This window comes from Protopterus annectens, chromosome 10.part0, assembly GCF_019279795.1.
Source record: "Protopterus annectens isolate FY-2018-M chromosome 10.part0, PAN1.0, whole genome shotgun sequence".
NCBI classification, from domain to species: Eukaryota; Metazoa; Chordata; order Ceratodontiformes; family Protopteridae; genus Protopterus; species Protopterus annectens.
This window is the reverse complement of record NC_056744.1, coordinates 1,031,039,887-1,031,055,832: the sequence shown is the minus strand read 5'-3', so window position 1 is coordinate 1,031,055,832 and position 15,946 is coordinate 1,031,039,887.

The following is a 15,946-nucleotide window of genomic DNA, read 5'->3' as shown; positions in this document are numbered from 1 at the left end:
AACATGAATACACATGTCAATGTCTTTCATTTTTACCACAAAAATGTGATAAAAAAATGTCTGCCTTTGCTTCCATCTCTTTAATCTTTCATGTTGCCTTTTGTGGGCATGCACCTTTAACTTCTCTTACTGCCATCGACCTCTGGTATGGAAACTTCTTGTTTTATTTTTCTTCCTCTTATAGCTAGCTCCTTCTTCTGCTTAAATCTCTCTTCCACGTATCACAATCTGTGCAGTTCAGTTGCTGCCCTTAGAAAAACCATTGTGTCCTTCGCATTTTTTTCTCTTTTCTTTCTTTTTAATTCTTTCTCTTCTTTCTCAGATTTCGACAGTGAATATACATGCTACATCCTTCTCAAAAATAAGTAAAAATGCAAAAAAAAGTGTCTACCGTTAAACATGATTGATACTTCACTTCGTCACCTGTCTGTTTGATACTGCATCCTACCTTCTACATTCTTCTCCCATCTCCATTTTCCTGCTTGTCAGTGGGTCTTTAATGAGACAGTTATCAAATTTAGCTTTAAAATTACTATTTTATTTTGAGAATTGTAGTCCCCACCCACCAAGAATTCACCAATCTCAGCATTGTTGCACCATAGTACATGATCTGTTTCAAAATATAAAAAGACTGAGCTCTTTTCCATTTCAAGTCTTTTAGTCTGTCAACTACTGCAGAGCAGTCATAGCTAACATTTTTTTCAGTTTTGCAAACCATATGTTATAAAGCTTTGGTGACATAACTTTGTCAGCTCCACTATATATACCACTATAAGATACTTTCTTATACATAACACATTAATTACAAAAATAGCTTGTGATAATTATTTAAACAGAATTATGACTACAAAACTAATCAATAAACCAAAGTAGGGAACCTACTACTTAACGATTTATTATTAATTTGATGCAATAAGAATAATTCAAGAAGCAAGCACACATCACTGACTAATATTTGATAAAGCATTTGCTGCCTCTTTAATGTATAACTTTATTAATATATGCAATGCATGCCTGAGAGATATAGAAACAAAGGATTTGCACAATACTTTGACGTAATATTGAAATACAAGACTATGTTATCAATAGGCTTCAAGTCTTACTGAAAAAAATTGACTTACAAAAATAAAACTGTAGTGTCTATACACTCGAGTATATAAATAATGAGTAAATTATTTTCCAATGTAAAATTACATACATAGGTTTTAACAGCAGAACTTTCAAAACACGCTGTAAAATATACCTGAGCAATGAGTGTAAAAATATATACAAGAAACTTCATCCATACCCTAGTAAGCCATTATTACTGTGTGGGTGAGGGATTACAGTATAAAAGCATTTTGTCTGAGCTCCTTATCAGACCATGCTGCTATATTAACAATAAGTGATGGAAGGACTTTCAAAATAATAATAATAATATAATACAAAAGTAAAGAATTATTATGCACTTAATCTAAGACTGTTTCTCCTTTCATTAACCAGTTCCATGTAGTGTTATGAGGTATCATCCTACAAAACCAAGAAAAGGAAAATCTCCAGGAGTGTTTTCTCTCAGATGGACATTTTACTCTTAGCATCATGAAACAGAAAACAAAAAAGTCAGAAAAGGGAAACATTGTTATTTTTATCAAACCGAATTGCCCCGAAAGTCAGAATGTGCCATTAATTACAACTGCACAATTAAATCCGCTTGGCTACTAGCAATGGACAATTTAATGAAAGTAAAACACTTAACACAATAAATCCTATTGTGTGCCATGTATGACTGCTGGAACTCTACAATCTGATCACAGTTTACATACCCCTGCAATAAAGTTCAACATTTCCACATAATAATTATAGTGATTATGTTCATTGGTGATAAATCAGCTCTTATATTGTTAGTAAGAAAAGGAAAATGATTGTTAATTCTGAATGTGTAGAATTACCATCTAATTTTAAATGCAGAAGACTAAAGACTTAGGAAAAATCATTCAGCCTTGTAATTAACTAGTTTCCTTAGGACACAGCTAGAAGCAGAGAAGCAGGCAAATAAAACAGCATTTTAACTTTTGCAGGATGACAGGACTGATAGGATGTCTATGTTAAAAATAATGTTAATAAAATGAATTATTCTTTAAGGTTAGATTAAATATATGTACAACCGTAGAGTCTCAATGTATCTCTCCAACTGACTTTAACATAGGTTCTGCCAGGTGTGTGGGGGGGGGATACAGGTCTGATATTGATGTCTCTATAATGCACTGAAACGGGAACTGTTACAGCTTTCACTTGAGCCATACAATGATGTGTGTGTGTGTGTGTGTGTGTGTGTGTGTGTGTGTGTGTGTGTGTGTGTGTGTGTGTGTGTGTGTGTGTGTGTGTGTGCATGTATATATATATATATATATATATATATATATATATATATATATATATATACACACACACACACACACACACACACACACACACATATATATATATATATATATATATATATATATATATATATATATATATGAGTGTGTGTGTGTGTGTATATATATATATATATATATATATATATATATATATATATATATATATACATACATGTCAACTTTATAGGATCGATATTCATTTGGTCGACAGCTCATTTGGTCGACAACCAGTATTCAAGGCACTTAATAGGGATTTGCCCCCTCCCCAATGTTGTATATAGTTGGGGGTGGGGGGTACAGCCTCCCACATTGGGGGATGTGGGGGGGGTGAGGCCCCCCCCACCTATTTCCATTTGAAACATGAAAATACAACAAAAACTACACATTTTAAAAGAAAATAGGTGGGGGACTTTGCCCCCCACACCCCCCAACTATATATAACAACTCCAGGGTCGCACAACATTGGGGAGGGGGCAGATCTCAAGTTTTTGCCTTGAATACTGGTTGTCAACCAAATGAATGTCAATCAAATGGTCTGTCGATCTTATGAAGTAGTTTTATATATATATATATATATATATATATATATATATATATATATATATATATATATATGGGTCTATGTTGGAAGCTGGAGTTTTCTGAAACTCGAAATTCATATTGTCAAGACGATATGCTGGTCTTTCAGAAAACTCAAACTTCAAAAAGCAACAAAAATCAACCTTTTTTATATTTTTTCAGGGTGGCAAGCCCCCCCCTACACCCCCTGAATATTATATAAACCAACTCCGAGATCAGAGTACAGTGGGGAAAACAGTAAATTCCCCAATCAGTACTGTCCGATGATCTCCATTCAAGAGCTTTGAGTTTTCAGTAACACAATCATATCATCTCAACAATATGAATTTTGAGTTTCTGAAAACCTGAGCTTCTAATAGTTAGTAAAGTTGACAGCTGTCTAGTTGATTGTAGATGGTTGACTAGGCAGTTGATCAACAGGAGTTTGAGATGGACAATCCCTGGGTAGCGACATATTCCCTTTTCTAATGAATTGTGCAATGTCAGAGTTAGTATATATAAATTACAGGGAGTGTGAGGGGTGCAGGGGGCTTGCCCCCTGCAAAAAACAATGTTTCACTTCATTTTTTTTTTAAGTTTGAAATTGCATGTGCTGAGGTTGATTTTCAGCGCATGCATAGTGCTGTGGTGACTTACGAGTTTTCGACCATATGTGGGAAATGTTTGCAGTTGGTTATGGGTATTTTCATTAAAATCAGGTATAGCTATATATTTGATTGAATTAATAAAATAATTCAGCCACTGGATGACCAGTTAACTTTCTCTTTGAAACTTGCATTTTTGGAACAGAATGAAGGTATCTGAGTAACAGAATGCATATGAGTAAATCCATACACATTCCTAGTGTCTGTTTATTATTTCCCTTTCTTGAATTTAGCAAACTGAATTGCCCAGAAAGTCAAATACATCATTAATTACAACTGCACAATTAAATGCACTTGGCTACCACCAATGAAGATAAGTTGTTTGCTTGATATCCAACAGAAATTTGATACTGTAATACAGGAGTAAGAATTACATATTATGGCTTTATAGAATGATTTCAGAATTTATCACATCTAGCCTGATGAGATGTTATAAGCTGCTCAATCTGAAGGTTTGATAGTGATGGTGGTAACAGATACAACATGACCAGCATAAATTAATGCAACATTTTGAAATGATAGACTGCATATGTCCAGTTCAAAATTCTGAGATAGGCAATAAGGAGTACCTAAAATGCCTAAAACACTTTTACTTGCCTGAGGATACAATTCTACTGGTCTGTTATTACGTTCATTTTTAGTTATATGAAAAAAAACTCCAGAGGCACACCACCACAAATGTAGCCAACCTGATGAAAACCTTTTTATTCAAACAATGATACATACATTAAGAGGAATAGAGAGAGATTATGTACAGAGACTAATGGAACCCGAGGTACTGGTAATATCAACAGGATAGTGATACCCTACACAAACAATAGTAGAAAGATTAAGGAGATAATTCATAATAATTGGCACATACTCACTTTGGACAGTAAAGTCAGAGAAGCAGCAGGGAATACACCGAATCTTACATACAGGAATACTCAGTCATTGAAAAGGATATTGTGCTATGAGAAGACAAAGGGATAGGACCAGATCTGTCAGAGTAGGGATGTTTCCATCTAGGTCATGCAGCCATTGCAGTTTCATGTCTGGGAGCAAGGAATTTGTTCATCCTGACACAGGTCATGTATTTTCTTTTAAGATATATGCAGACTGTAAGACAAGGGATCTCGTGAATCTAGCTGTATGTCAGAAATGCAGTTGCTTCTATGTTGGCAAAACCAATAGAACGCTGAGAGAGCGTGTGAGGGGAATACATTTATGCCATCAGTAGAGAAGATGAGAGTAATGCTCTTGCAAGACATGTAATGCATACAGATACAACACACAAGTTTCGGTTTACGGTGATGGAATTAATATACAAAACAGCGAGGTTAGGTGATGTCAGGAACCCTACTGAGAAGCAGGAAGCTAGATGGATCCTGATGTTACAAGCAGATAGGTTACACGGCCTAAATGATAGGGTTTCACTGAAACCCTTCCTTAAAGATAGACCCCCCCTACTCACCAGTCACTGTTAATGGGCAGGCCCCTGTTTATTACCTTGGTACACAAGTATGAATACATGTTTTTATATATACATGAGTATGAAGTTTTTATGGAATAGTAGTTTTTATATGGAACAGCAGATTTTTATGGTAATGAAATTTTACTGACATTATGAATATTAAATGGCTAGAATAAACATGGTTTTAGATGTAGAATATTTATATGAATGCCCATATTTTATATGTCAATGGTTGTATCGTGTTATATATATATTATATGCACATTTTAGTAGTTAGTGTATATATATATATATATATATATATATATATATATATATATATATATATATATATATGTTTGTTTTTATTGCATGCACACATTTGTGTATGCTTTCTATATGCATTGTTATCTGATGACATACTACATTCTTCAGTATTGTAAGCATTACTAGGCAGAGATTATTTAACTGATTCTTGATTACTGCATTAATTAATGATGTAATGGGATGATTTTGATTGTGTAAGCTGGTTAAACCTGCCTTTATACTGATGTATTATAGAAGGAGCACTTTTAGTCTGAAGAAGCGTTCAGAGAAACGTGAAGGTGCTTACTGGCCATTGTTTTGTGCTCTTTGTGTGAATAAAAAGGTTTTCATCAGGTCGGCTCTGTTTGTCGTGGTGTGCCTCTGGAGTTTTTTTTTCATTGGATTTGCTCTTTTGATTATCAGGGGCACTTTATCCAGAGCCGTGTTCTGTTTGCCTTGACATTTTTAGTTATAGGTGAATACTAAGCTTACTGTCCTTAACTCAATAACCTAAGGGAAGAATCAAACCTTGCACCTTGTGACACTGAGGTAAGGACCTTAACCATTATGCCAAACCCATCAGAGTTTTTTATTAAACTTTATTGACAGGGCAAATGCAGAGGTCCAGGAACTATTTCAGTCATGACCTGGGCCTTAGAAATAAATTACAAGGAGTCTATAGTATAGATAATAAATATATGTAACAAACTATGCTAACATGTTTATGCAGTAATAACAATATTAGTAAATATGAATACAATTACAAGGCACAGTAATTGTCTAAACTAGGTCACATAAATAGATGTGCCAATAAAGCATATTCTTCTACTAGCAAAAGAAAATGAATAGTTTTACCAGAGTAACCATATGAAATATTTAGATTGCATCTCAGGGCTTGATGTGAAAAGGAAAAAGGAAAGGATATTATGACTGTAAAAAAGTAAGAGTGGGGAAAGGTGCTCCAGTAGGAGGTGAGGGAGGGTGGCCTAATGGTTAAGGTGTTTGCCTTACAAACACAAGGTACAGGGTTTGAATCTCACATGGGATAATTGGCTAGGCTTAAAATGGCTCGCAAGGGCAGTTAGCCTAGTACTAATCTATGAACCTATGAACCTATGAACCTATGAGTAAAGGAAGGAGCAGAAAAATGTTAATGTGAATGTAGAAGCAAGGGGGATGAAGCTGTAAGGTAAATAACTGGTTGGAGTTGGATATAAAGAGAGGTGGAGGAGTTAAGGAGTAAATAGATAGGGAAACTAATTAAGAAAATGGAGGGAAGGTGGAGGGGAGAATAGGCCTGAGGAAAAGGCAGTTATAGGTAAGTGTGAAGAACTGCAAGGTAGCATTATGGTATAACAAAAGACAGTTAATGGAATAACAGTGACAGGACTAGGAAATATAAGGTATTTGGTGAGGAACAGTATTGGCCTCCTCTCCATTTGTGGGGATGTTTATGAAATGGCTGATGATGGCACTGGCATAATCAGAGGTGGAGTGGGCACTGGCTATTACCCACATCTGCAGCATCAGAAGATATCTCCTCATAAATGTTGGTTTGAAAGCAATAACATCTTTACCTAGAGAAATGAATGTTTCAATAGAAGGATTACACAAAAACACATCACAATTACTTTTAACAACCTCACCTTCTGCACATAAAGACATTGACAACAGTGTGCATGGTAAGTGTCCTCCACACCTGATTACAAAGCATACAGTAGTGCAATCCAGTACCTGAGTGGTAATGTAGTCACCTAATTCTTTACATGGCCAGCAGGAGAAACAAACAGTTCCACTATACCAATAAATATAGGGGGTATCAGCAGGAGAATGGCTGATGATGATGATAATGATAATAACATAGTTATATTTATAAGACAGCCTGAGGAAAGTGTCTCACACTTACCAAGTTTAATGCAGGATTTCACACCTCTCAACATGCTAGTAACTCTGCAGGAAGTGACACTAGTTCACAAAGTCAAGTACATGGTGGCATTACGCTACAAGTTGTACAGAAAGAAAACCAATGGACCTCTATATCAGTATTTTCAAACCCACAGAAACATCTTCTGGATGATGGCAGAAGTTCGAGGTAAAAGTGTCCATAATGACACCTCTACAAGGGGGTGCATGGTGAAGGCATACATTGTTAAACCTCAATGCAGTGTCACAGACAGTCAGCTAGAAATGGGGTCCTCAGTGGTGTACATGAGGATTTCTAGCACTACATGGAATAGGCAGAGAGTAGGAATAATGCCATGATTATACTGACCTGCAGTATGGTGGTACACCAAGCATCAATGTCCACTTCCATTTGTAGATCAGAGAGGACTTACCAAACACAAATAGGAGTCAGTGTTGGAAGGAGAAATGGACATGGTACTATCAGGACATGTGGGAGCATATCATATCATAAGAGAAGTGCTTTTCAAGAAGGTAGTGGAAATAGTGGGGGGACCAAACACAACAGAATTTATGAAGGCTAAGTCAGCAGTCATCTACACATAGAACAACCTCTCATTTATGGTTCCAGTCCTGCAGCACTGTCAGGTCATTGTCTGTAGGATCACTTGTACTACGCAGGTTACTACATTGTGGCAAGTCACCATCTAGCTCACATGACAGCCTCTCCTCAAGATCCCATGCACCTTCACCTACCCTATCTTTAGGGGAATGTCATGTATGATACATTTGTCCTTGATCTACTATGAATCAGGCTACATGTTTCAGGTACGTACAATCTGACTTCTAAACACAGATGTCAATGTTTAACTTGAAAGACAATGAGTTATTAACTAAATAAAAATAAATACTGCAGAATACAAGTGCAGAATGTAACCCACTATTAAGATATTTTGCACATGCATCATACTGATAGAACCCACCTAGTCAAAATAGGGGTTGCCACCTCAAGTAGTAGAGCAGTAACAAGCAGTGTTCCCCAGGGATTGGTCTTGGGGCCTCTGCTGTTTGGGATATACTTTGCAGAGTTGCAGGCCAAATCTAGTGGGCTATGGCTGACCAAGTTTGCAGATGACTGCAAGCTGGGTGCTGTCATCAATTCCCCTAGTGATGTGGACATCCTCCAAGAGGCTCTTACTCAAACAAATGACTGGTGCCAGAAACTTGGCCTCAAACTGAATGCCAAAAAATGCACCATCATCCCTTTTGGGGAGAGTAACATCCCCACAAATTATCACATTAATAGCAAAGTACTAAGCACACAATCAGTCGTGAGGGACTTGGGCACCCAGGTTGATAGTGAGCTGCCTTTTGACCAGCGTATTGCCTCCATTGTACAGAAAGCTTTCTACATGGCCCACCTCATTAGTAAGGGTATCTCATCCAGGGACAAGGTCATCATAATATCCCTGTATTCTTCCCTTTTAAGACCCATTATTGAGTATAATGCCCCTTTTGGCATGTACCTCACAAAGCACATGCAGCAGCTGGAAAGACAACAGAGGTTCCTCAGCCAAACAATCCAGGTCCTCAAGCAGCTACCCTACACAGATAGGCTAAAAGTCCTGTCCCTCTACTCAGTCTCCTACAGACTCCTCAAAGGTGACCTCTGTCTGGCATACAAATCAATCTCAGACCCTGCCCTAATGGGACAGATGCATATCCGCAAGTCAAGTTCTACTCGAGTAACCTGCATGAGCGACCTCAACCTGGTCTGTGACATCAATAGGACTTGTTGGCAGGACAGATTTGTGTCCCAAAGACTCCCCCTTTTGTGGAATACACTCCTCTATGTAAAGCAGAGTACCTCATTAAACCTTTTTTAATTGCAACCTGGATAACTGGATGAGGAACAGAAAATACACCCTTGGGATTCCACGTGTGTCTCTGCTGGACAGTGGCACAGGGTGCTGACTTGGAACATGGGCTAAATTCTTGGCTAGGCTTGTAAAGACCTCAGGGCCAAAGCTTAGTAACTTCCTATGACCCATGATCCTATGATTTCATTTCAATAATGATAGTTCTTAGAATTAAAAAAAATTTCTGGAAGGAAAGTTGTATATCATAACATTCAAATCACCCTGATTTACACCATGAATTCATTATCAAGAGTTTCATTTCAGCAATGTCACAGCTGACAATTATCCAGAATATAAAATAAGTATTATACACTTTTATGATAAGCATTATGTAAAAATAAAAAAAAAAGATTACATGAGTATCAAGCCATGTAAACTAGCAATGTTGCCACTTCACCCTAAGCCCTACATGGATGATGATTTATGTCTCTGAAGACACAACCTGTGTATGAGAAAATGAAATAATCTGATGTATAGTACCTTAAGACAGAACAGTAAATAATTCCTAACATCTGATAGTTAAAAGTGAGTAAACATTGTATAATAAAAAAGCAGCATGTGATACATTTTCCATTCAAGTGCAAAGTATAAAGTCATGTAAAATTAAGGCAAATTCAAAGCAGTCAAATACTGAAATAATACTTTTTAACACATATATTTATGTTTTTTTTCTGATCGAATGATCACAAAGTCAAAGTATTACATAGCGACATACAAACGTTGAAACACAAAATATTGACATGTTTTGTGCATGGGCAGGGGATTACCCTATATATATATATATATATATATATATATTTTATATATATATATATATATATATATATATATATATATATACACACACACACGCACACAGACACACGCACACACGTGTGTGTGTGTGTGTGTGTGTGTGTGTGTGTGTGTATATATATATATATATATATATATATATATATATACACACACATACACATACACACACACATATATAGATGTTTTTTTTATTTATATATCTATATATTTACATACATATATATATATATATATATATATATATATATATATATATATATATATATATGTATATATATATATATACTAACTCTGAGCTTGCACAGTCCCTGAGGAAAGGGAATATTCACCTACCCAGGAGTTGTCAATCTCTTACATATGTTGATCGTCTGTTTGTTTCAGCACTGTGGTATTCACCACACAGATGTCAACATAGGATTATTCAGTCCCACACAACAGAGCCACACATACACCTAAATATATATACTTATATATTTTGTTTGTAGCTGGTTTATGCATTATGCATGTACTGAGTTTACATTTGTTAAGATATCTGAAGGATTATACCCATTTTACTTTACCATAATAATTTTTGTGGTTTGAGTTATATTCTGTAATATTACCAAAGTCAAGTGGGTTGATACTTATAACAAAAGATTGAACTGCTAGTATCCCTACTAGACACATCCACATAAAAACTAATGCTATGCTTTCCAAAGTAATTTTATTATGAAGTTCTTTTTGCTCTGTGTCTTGAACCTACCATATTTCATATATCTGGTGCAATTTTTGATCGTAGTCTAACATGATTTGTTAAACATGTGCTTTCCAGACTATGATTTGTGAAAATGCTTTGTGACATCTTTGCATAAAATTTTCTGCCAGCAATTTAAATTGAGTGAAGAAGGACCTCATTAAACTAAAATCATTTCACACACACACACACACACACACACACACACACACACACACACACACACACACACACACACACACACACACACACACACACACACACATATGACTGATCAGACACTGAACTTACAACTTCTTGCAGCAAGCCATGATGAGCCAACTATTTTAGCTTGACATTCAGACCGCAAAACTTATGTGAGTTACAAAAGTATATGTGATTCAGAAAGAAAGGTATGTGGTTAATGAAAACTGCTTTGGGAAATTCTGAACAACTGGGATAACAGGGAGTGCATTTTTTAATTGTATCTGTGAATTAGCTTTCTTATGTTAAAATATTTTCCTAGAATTTGTCTGAACAATGTTGTGTAGGTGAGGTTTCTTTTTTAAACATATGTGATCATGTGATCTTGTCACCATAATGTATTAAAGATGCTGGACTAGGTGCCTCTATTCTAAAATATGGGTACCTCAGGCTTGTTTACCTTTTTGTTAGTACTTATGAACAAGGGAGCCCGCAGGATTTTTTGCAGGGGGGGTGCAAACCCAGAGCCCCACCCACATAACTCACCCCGCCCCCTGCCAACACAGCCCTGCCCAAGTCCACCCACCCCAAGCCCCGCCCACACAGCCATTCCAGTGTCCCATTACTTGGCTATTTCTCCCCATTTACTGTAGACACTGTTCAAATCTGTGTGCATACTGTTTTATGCTTTAGTTCTACAATGATTACAGGCAGTTGGATTTAATTTACAACTTATTTCAAACATTACAGCCCAAACACTGAGACATTTACTAAACCTAAACAAAGCAGTAGTCTTACAATGAAAACAGACTTGGCATTAAAGCTTCTCTACTTTTGAAACTCACATTCAATGAAACAGCATTGAAACCCACATTCAAAGAAAATGCATCTGGCCAGTGGCAGGTTATTTACCTTTGAACTGTTTTCAAGCAATAGGCTCCTTGCACACCGTTAGGGCCATGCAAAAGTTATTTGATTTACCTGATTGTATTAATTATAATATATAATTGAATTATATCCCTTGTATTATACAGCAGCACTTGTTTGAGTGTCTCTGCTGAAGTAAAAGTAATCTGAATAATTCCACATTAAAGATATCTGAAACTAATGAAGATGTTGTTGCTAGAAAACAACTGTATATTTCAATGTTTCATCTACAAATTCAGTGCCTGCTGCCGTCAAAGAATAAATTGCCTATGTTAAATTAAAAAATGGTAAGCTGGTATATTGCAATAGAAAATGGATGACAAGCTGAAAAATAGGTTCATAGTTATTAGGCATCTCATCCAAAGGAGGACATCCTGAGGACTGCAGCATACAAATGTATATGCTGTAGGAATAGAACCTCAAGCCTTTACATTAAGATGCAAGTATTCTACTTGTGGTGCTACTAACATAGCTTTAAAACTTTATACCACAACAGAGATACCATTTGCTAAACAAAACAGTTGCACATTGTAAATAGACTTGGCATGAGCAGCAGTGAACTTAGCTTCCCTTAAAACTCACAGTTCCTTGAAAATGCACTTGAAAATTCCACCTGTTAACTCTAACTTGGGCATTTCACTTTCTCTCTCACAAACATACCACACCCCTCAAGGCCTCAACCTTAGTGCAAGAAATCTGGACAAAGCCTAAAATAAATAAGGATAGATTATAAATATGGCTCTCAGAAACTTAGAAAATTGCAAGAGTAACAGGATTTGTGTTAGTATGCATTTTTCTAAATAACATGACATCTAAAACTGAAATGTCTCATATAGCAACTTCAATCCTTTTTAGGAGGAATATGGGGCAAAAATCTGGGCAGCTGAGGGGTATGCTACCTCCCTCTTATACACACACCAAATAATTCTGGTCAGACTTGAATTAGTTCTGGGAAGGTTGCACTGAACGGCACAGTGCTTGAGCTGAAGTGGGTGAAATCCTGGTAGCCAGTGATAACTGATCTGCAGCTCAGCAATGTGAAGCATTAAAGCATTTTTAGCAGAGCATTGTTTCATCACTACCTATTGTGTTTGCACATAAGCTGTAGTTATTTTAAACATTTGCCTTTTTGATTACTACAGAGTACATTTACCCACCAGAGCTATTGTGTTTTGACTTCAGTGTGGAGCTAGTTGTTGCAGGGCTTGGCTTTTAAGTAAGGTAGCAATGCTTATTTACCATATACCATTAAAGCCACCCAACTACAAGTGTACTAACACACAGACACTGCTATAAGACACTGGTCTGCAATAAAATGTAATGAGCTTCTGAAAATACTGTAATCCTGTCCTTTTATTACAATGAATATAAAATACTTCGAAATAAGGTAAAAAAGCTCATAATCTTCGACCGACAAAACTACTTTTCCACACTTCAAAACAATAATAAAATCAAACCCTCAGAAATTTTGGAAAGGTATCTCTACTCTACTTAACCCCAGCAAACCAGATACCCCTACCCCAGACCCAAATGCTCCTGACCAAGACATGGCTACCCAATTTAACTCTTTTCATTGAATCCATTTCCAAATTAACGTCATCTTTCTCTAACACCACTACATTCTCCAAAACTCCCTTACCATCCCCAACCATCTCTACCCTACTCTGCTACTACTTCCTCATTCCCATCTACTAACTCCCATCCCTCCACTCCTCCTACTCCTACTACTTCATCAGCTTCATCTGCCCCTAATTCTCCCTCTTCACACTCCTTTTTTCTCATTTAAACCTATACCCACTTCTACTTTAAAGAAACTCCTTATGAAACTGAAGCCATGCACCAATGCTCCTGATAACATCCCTTCTTACTTTCTTAGCAAAGCTGCTGAAGCAATCGCTTACCCTGTTAGCATTTTAATCAACCACTCTATCCAAGAATGTATAGTACCCCAAGTCTGGAAAAGGGCCTTTATCATACCCCTACATAAAGGTGGCAACAACAACAATGTTACTAATTTCCGCCCCATCGCTATTCTGTCCCCCATCTCTAAACTCCTAGAAAAGCGTATCCAACTACAACTCCTTCCACATCTCTTAGATAATCACCTACTAACTCCCACACATGGATTCAGACCACATCATAGCACTATGACCGCCCTCCTCTCCTTCCTTGAAACTGCAAATAAAGCCCGCGACTCTAGCCAAATTGTTTCTATCCTACTACTCGACCTCTCTAAGGCCTTTGACACTCTCTCACAGCCTGCTACTAACTAAACTTTACCTATCTCCCTCCTCCTTGAACTGGTTCTCCAGCTACTTATCTAACAGATCTCAAGCAGTCAAATGGAAAAAGGCCACCTCCTCATTTCTAAATACTCCTACTAGGTACCCCAGGGCTCTATACTGAGTCCCCTTCTCTTCAATATATTTATAAATGATTTCCGCAACTCTATCCCATTCTCAGACATCATCCAATATGCCGATGATTCTGCTATTATCTGCGCTGCCACCTCTATCCCCTCACTCCTAAAACTGACTCAAGATGCTTTTACAACAACTGAGCAATGGATGAAAAGGAATCACCTAGCACTCAATGCCTCTAAAACCAAATTAATGTTATTCACCCCCTCTAAGGCAACTTCTTTCAATATAAACACATTCCACATCTCTAGACAAAATAATCTACCCCTGGAACTGGTGTCCGAGACCAAGTTACTTGGGGTCCAAATTGATAACCAGCTCAAATTCAACTCCCACCTACAGTTAAATATCAAGAAAACCCATCAAAAACTAGGTATGCTTTACAGACAAAATCATTACCATACACCTGCTACCAAAATCACCCTCTCTACCTCATTTCTTATCCCCTCCCTTCTCTATGGAGCTCCACTCCTAACTAATCTACAGACCTCTCTAAAAACACAACTTTCCTGTTGCTACAACAAAATTGCCAAGTTCGCTACCAACCACAAGTCCTCCACCCACCACTGTTCCTCTCTCCAAAAACTAAAATGGCTAGAGCTACCCAGTTACCTCACATATACTCAACTAAATCTTGCACATAAGCTCATTTTCAACCCCTCCCTTTGTCCCTCCCTTTCATCAGCCTTTAAAATGCACCTTCCTGCTAGAGTATTAAGGTCCAACAATCAAAATCTATTAGAAGTATATAAACCAACTCGTCCCCCAGGCAAAAATCTTCTGTCTTATGGCCTTGCATGCCTTTGGAACTCCCTACCACCTTCCATTCGCACCACCCCCAACCATTTTATAGGTTCATAGGTTTATACTAGGCTAACTGCCCTAGGGCATTTATAATCCTAGCCCAAAGTTATGTGGCTTACGCCACCCCTTATGTTAGAAATACTGTGCCCATTAGTTTGTTGTGCCTCTGTCCAGTAGTGACACAGAGATGATTCCCGGGGTAAACCTACGATCTCCCATCCACCGGTCAAGATTTCTCTTGAACAGAGCCAGCGAGGTGCTCTGCCTCACATGGACCGGGATTTTATTCCACAGCATGGGGAGTCTCTGGGTGATAAATCTATCCCTCCAGCACGTCCTATTTATATCCATGCTAAGGTTTAAGTCTCTTGCTATAGTGGTTTTGGTGTATTTGGATTTTTTGAGGTGGAGCATTTCCATTAATTCCGGGTTGGTCATGGCCTTGTATGTCAGGCACAGGTCACCTCTGAGCAGACGGTATGCAACTGAATAGAGTTGGAGTTTCTTCAGTCTGGCAGCATATGACAGGTTTTGGAGTCCCTTTATTTATTTATTTTATTTTATTTTACATTTATTTTACATTTGTTGACCGGGCTAGTCTAGCTGGATATATGTCCATTTTCAGTAGAGGCCCGGGGAGAAAAGCTCCACACAGTTTCAACAATGTTAACATAAACAACATAATAGAAAAAAAAAAAAAAAAAAAAAAAAAACATATTTATACATTTTATACATTTACTAACAGGGAGTATGTCACTTATGAGTACATAATAAGTAATGTATACTTTTAATAGGCTTAGAATAGTTAATAAGACGGTACATTTATGTGTTGCTAAAAAAAGTATTAGTTGCAGGAAAGAAGTTAGTAAAAGTGTTGATATAGATAAAAGAGGAAGA